The sequence below is a fragment of the Stegastes partitus genome, unplaced genomic scaffold (assembly GCF_000690725.1).
Source record: "Stegastes partitus isolate 25-593 unplaced genomic scaffold, Stegastes_partitus-1.0.2 Scaffold127, whole genome shotgun sequence".
Lineage (NCBI taxonomy): Eukaryota > Metazoa > Chordata > Actinopteri > Pomacentridae > Stegastes > Stegastes partitus.
Window position 1 is genome coordinate 446508 of NW_007577858.1, and position 6000 is coordinate 452507.

At 43.0% G+C, this 6000-nt stretch overlaps 1 protein-coding gene across 1 annotated transcript in view; it reads right to left on the reverse strand.

Moving 5' to 3' along the window:
* Positions 1-2282, reverse strand: part of tln2a (talin 2a) — a 104685-nt gene extending 102403 nt beyond the window's left edge. Inside the window, exon 1 of the mRNA XM_008278574.1 lies at positions 2103-2282. The gene's annotated coding sequence lies outside the window, so the exon portion shown is untranslated. The remainder of the gene's footprint in view (positions 1-2102) is intronic.
* Positions 2283-6000: the final 3718 nt, after the last annotated feature.

The window sequence follows — 6000 nt, forward strand, 5'->3', positions numbered from 1 at the left end:
GAGCTACTAATAGCATAATGGATTCATAAACACGCTCTCCAAAAAGGGCAGCGCAGTTGCTAAGGTAATGAAAGCATTGTTGATTGCCGCTTTTATGTCAGGGAAGCCAGATAGAGTTTTGGTCAGTTTAATAAATGATCGGTGCCGTGGCTGCTGGCAGGGCCGCATACCAATCAGCAGCAGCAGCAGCAGCAAAGGCAGCAGCGGCTGATAGTAACTCAGAGGCTCAGGAAAATGACATTTTCACAGAGATGTAACAGAGGCATAGGCGATCAGCACGCAACAACACAGGCCTGGCTCATTAGACGGGAGCTGCCATTTTGAAAGGACAGATTTTAAACACGGGGCAACTTGAGGAGGTGCGATGACATTCTCTTGGCTGCTCCAATTTTCCACGCACCTTTATTAACTATAGATTTTTATTTGGATGAGGGAAAGTGGAGGTGGTGGTGGTGGGAGGGGAGGGGGACATATCTGATAGATGATACATAGAGGATGAGTAACAAAAAGCAAAAGGAGAACACTCGTTCCTGAAGCATTACACACACATCGGAGCCTGCAGCCTATAAGGTCATGTGTCTTTTTCTGACAAGCCAAGGTCTAGGCAGCCAGAGGAGGGGGGGAAGAGGAGTGTGTGTAAAGGGGTGAGGTGAGGGGAGGAGTGGGAAGGGGGGGGTTCAGGAGAGGATTTACTTTTGCCCATTAAACTGCCAGAGAAACTCACTTGCACATCAAACATTGCAGGCATCTCTTGCTCCACTGCTGTCACCCTTCCTCACCCACACACTCACCCATCCCTCCCCTATCATCTCATATGACCTGTCACGTCTGCTGCCTTCTAAGCAGCTCACAATCCACACACATACACACACAGGAGGCACCGGCTCACTAAAATTCATTGGCTGCTGATAGATCCACTCACTGCAACACTAGTAGCTATATTGATCCTTGCGCACAAACTTGGCGCGCACCCACACACACATAGGAGGTGATCGTCCAGCTCAAATAGGAAGGCACACATTTGAAGATATCACGAGATTTCCTGCAGTAATAATAACATGTGATCGGTATGTATACATGAGCAGAGGAGGGGGGGAGAAAAGGGAAGAATCTCATGAGCCTCGTCTGTCTATGAAGGGGTGTGGCAGCGGAGGCGATATGCAGCCAACCATCCTCACTGTTTTATTCTACATAACCTGCTGCAGTGGAGCCCATGCATTAACTCCACACTTTTCCATTTTTTCTTCCCACCACCACCACGCTGCTCCCATTATCACCTTGACCGTGATAAGCATGCCGGAGAATGGCAACCACATGCGCATAGGCGTGGGAAACACGTTGGATGAAAAAAAAAGGTGGAAATAACGCCCACGACTCCAAACATACATCCCTCCTTCTTTTTTTCTTCTTCTCCTCCTGCTACTGCTGCAAGCTACATGATGATCAGGAATCATTTTGTGCGGTGACATGCTTCACACAGGTTGCCGCCTTTCATGTTTCCCCTGGCAGCATTGTAAAAAGAGAAAAATCGGGAGGAGGGGGGAGAAAAAAAAAAGTTGGAAACAATCGCCTGTGGCATTTAGTGGCAGCTTGACTGACATGGAAACATGGCGGAGGCTGGTCGTCTCTGACCAGTGCGAATGTAACTTAGCAGCCCCCTCCGTGAACTCTGCATGCCTCCTTCCACTCTGCACACCCACCACAAAGCTACAGCCTCCACATGCCGAATCCTGCGCAAGGAGCTTTTGCGTAAAAACGCAACAACAAACAAACAAAAACTCACCCTTGCAGCAGCACTGTGGTCTGTACAGTCGCCAATAAAAAACAAATTTAAAAAATCGACAATTTAACACTCCACAAGTTGATTCAAATGAGCATCGCGGCAAACTTAACGCAGATCCATTCAAAAGAAGAAAAAAAAAAAAAGAAAAGCTCCTGAAACGCAGTGAGAGAGGCTCCCATCCAGAGGCAGGCTGGGACTCACGCTGCGCTCGTACACACACAGTTTGATTAGAAAGCCTGGTCAGAGAGAAGGTCAGACAGATCTGCTTGCGGGGGAGATGGGCACCACATTAAGCCGATTAGCGGGTTGTAAAACCTACCTTCAGGTCCTCTACTGGGGCATTTCAAAGCGAGGGCAGCCCTGAGAAGATGCACATTAGCCGACAGTCCCGCTCCTCGGATCGCAAATATCCTGCGCGTTGAGGGAAATTTCCAAGTGGCCGGACAGTGTGTGAGCAGCAGCAGCAGCGGCGGCGGCGGCGGCTTCACTATGTGTGTGTGTGTGTGTGTGTGTTTGCATGTGTGTGTGTGGTGGTGTGTGTAAATGGGGAGGGGGAGATAATCCTACGGTGGGGCAAAGAGGAAATGCGTCATTATTAATGGCCCGAACGTTTTGTAGTCCACGCGCTCACCGATGCGTCCCACGAGACTACAAAACGGCTGTGATGTCTATTGATGTATATACAGAGTTGTGGGATTTTTTTCCCCCCTTATTAACGGGTACCAGAAGTGTACAAGCAAATTAGCATCCAAAAAAAAAAGACAGAGAGAGAGAGAGCAAATTAGAATCCATGTGAAAGGCATACAAGCATCATCACCTGCTCAAATATTGAAGTCCTGTAAAGCTTCGTTTGTTTGTTTTACTGTAGTCTTGGTGATGAGGAAGACAAACCTGCCATCTTTATGTACAACTAACCTTAAACCACATTTCCCACGAGCATATTGTGTTCTCCAGGAGTTATACTAGTATATATTATAATATAATACAATATATACTAATGCAATACCATAGTGGTGAGAGACAGACTGATATCTTCCTCCTGACATGATCAGGACAGGTAAAAAATACTTGGATTATATAAAATATAAAACTGAATTATTATTCAATAATTGTTTATGGCTGTTGTTTCTCTCTCGTTAAAACATACAGACAGTCACAATGTAAAAAAACAACTTAAAGTGTAAGACTTGGATGGATGGGCAGATAGATTAGATAGATTAGATAGATAGATAGATAGATAGATAGATAGATAGATAGATAGATAGGTAGATAGATAGATAGATAGATAGATAGATAGATAGATAGATAGATAGATAGATAGGTAGATAGATAGATCATTTATTTGTTCCCATGGGGAAATTGGTTTGCCATTTCATAAGTGGCCAGATCAGCTGGAGATTATTTCCTGTCCATATTTTAAAATTTGATGGCTTGTGGCACAATAGGCAGTTTGGACATATACCACCAACATAGCTTCAGTTCATCTTAAAATTGATTCTCCAAGTCTAATGCCATTCTTGCAAAAAAGATTCCCTCATTTAATGGTGGTGGAGTGAAATCTAGAAAACGTTCGTTCAACATCTCATTAAGGTTGAGATCTGGTAACTGCAACAGGTATATGATTCACATCTTTTACCAAACCATTCAGTGAGCCCTCATGGTGTATGGATGGAGGTTTTGTCATCATTAAAGAGACTATCAGCATAGAAAAGTTTCATCATACTGGTCACAGACTACAGCTTTCTATTGATTTGCAGGGACTCTAAGGGGACAAGTCAAACCAAACCATGCCAGTAAAATGCTCCCCAAAGCATAACAGAACCACTGGATCCCCTGGATGGGTTAAAGGTTCTGGATTTTCCTTTAATTTGTCATCCATGTGCATTGCTGCTGGCAGTATGTTCACTGGAGGCTTCAGGTTTCCACATTACACCTGTGTGAGCTGGTTCCTGGTTTCCTAACTGGTTGTGATGAAAACTAGACAGATTCAGATGTCAAATTCTGCAATCATTTCTGCACAACGGAAACAAAACTTCAAGTCAAGGAACAATAAGAAAAATACAATTACAAATACAGGAGGAGGCTCAACAACTTTTAAGCCACAATATGAGTCAAGCTCCTGGATCCTATGCTTTTCATAATGCAGTTTTATTGCATCTCGGATTAGGCTCCTGCTGTCACACATTCTAAACATTTTTGTTTTGTTTTTCTGATATTCTTTATTATTTATTCTTTTCATATATCCCAGCTTGTTGGGGTCAGAGAACAGACACCACAGTGTCTCTGGAGCAGAGAGCGTTAAGAGACTTGCTCGAGGGTGCAACAGTAGCAGCTTGGTGGTGCCGGGGCTTCTTGCATACGCTATTTGAGCCCCTGATGACATAATGATCCTTATCAGCGTTTTCTTAAACATACTCAAGTTCCTCCACAGCCACAGAAGACATCAGAGTCTGCGTGGTATCACAATGAAGACTGACCCTGTAAAAGCTAAGATCCCCGGGTTAAGACAACCTAAGCTGTTTGGGAAGTGGGATCCAGCAGCTACCTGGAAGTGGAACAAATAAAAGACATTGGATTAGGAGTACGGAGTCATTTCAGAGTTTTGCAGGGGTCACTTAGGTTGAATCAGGACAAAAATATAAGTTGCGGGATTGGATGCAGTTGCTCCACATGCTATAATGGGACACTGGGTGCTTGTTGTTAGGGTACAGTTGGATGAAATGTGAGCCTAAGGGGAGCGTCGGGGGAGCTTAAAGATGTCGACCCCAGCTGGAGCAGGATAACTATGGCTAAATTCCAGACATTCTGATGGAAGCCCCTTGTTACCGTCAGAGCCGTTAACACCGTCTGTCCGTCTGCCTCACACTGAGGTCTGTCTGCTCCTATAATCTCTATACTTCCACAAGCACTCCAGCATAAATCACCAGGCGTGGAACAGCCATTTCAGAATAAGAGACTGTTCCCTGGGAGAAATTTCAACTTTGAAACATGCTGTCATCATTCACGAAATGACACCGACTGAACTAGTTTCCATAACATCAGGGTCACAGGACAAGTTATTACCTTTGAAATAAGATCTCAAAGATTTCCTTAACTCTGGCAGATTTTCATGTTGACACCTCTGCGGTTTGCTTTCAACAAGCGCCCGCAGGCATGGAAGAGGGAAAATAAACCCTTTCAAGTAGAGCAGACCTAACACACTGAGAGATGTCAGGTTTTGGCCCAGGTTCAACTCCACTGCTATCTGACTACTGTTTTCATTTGTTGATATGTATCTAAACTGCAAAACAAGGTGCTGGAATCGAAAACATACAAACTAAAAGGTGAACTTGTCCAGTATGCTTGTAACTGTGTCACCAGTTAACTGCAATGACCAGAAAGCACAAAAATATGTAACCATGTTTAGACTCAACGCTTCAGAGCATGTACATAAACTAAAATCAGATCAATGCTGCCACCTTGTGGATAAATACATGCAGTACACAACACAGGAAAACACAGCTTGAAGTTGTGGTGAGGAAAAAGAAAGGAATAGGCAAAGAAGTCCACAGAAAAATGTCAACATTAGAAGTATAAAACGTAAAAAGTAAAGTTTATAGAAGGTGGAATGTATTTTTCTTTTATGTTCAATTCAAAACGCTCTCAGCCGGTTTTTGTTTTGTTTTTTTTAAAACTTCTAATAGGCCTTTAAGGGGGTAATCTGTCCCATAAACAGCAATGAGTCTGTTACCTTATTTGACAGAAATCTACACCTTTGACTGTTGTTGACCAGGTCATACACAAAAATGTATATTAAGTCCATGAAACCTTATTTAACAAACCTGGTTATCTCTTCGATGTAGGTGATTTTCCTTTGGTGCTGGCTTAAAGCTCTGTGAGGAAGGGTTATGTATTATACATTATAACATTCTTCTCAAAGGATGCCATAAATAGGGACAACCAACCTTTGAAAATATTAGTGGTACCAAGACAGAAAAAAAGGTTTCTACATTATTCAAAGATTACACATTTCAAATCCAAACTCTTAAGTCTCAAAGCTGACATACTGCTTGATTACATCAGATGAAATAAAACAAAGCTAGAAGAAGCCTTTAGCTTTTACTATGATGTGAAAATACTTTACTACTAATACTGCATCAGTTTATTGAAAATAATACAGGAAATACATCCAAGTAAGCAGGTACTGAACAAAATCACCTGAACAAAAACAAACATTG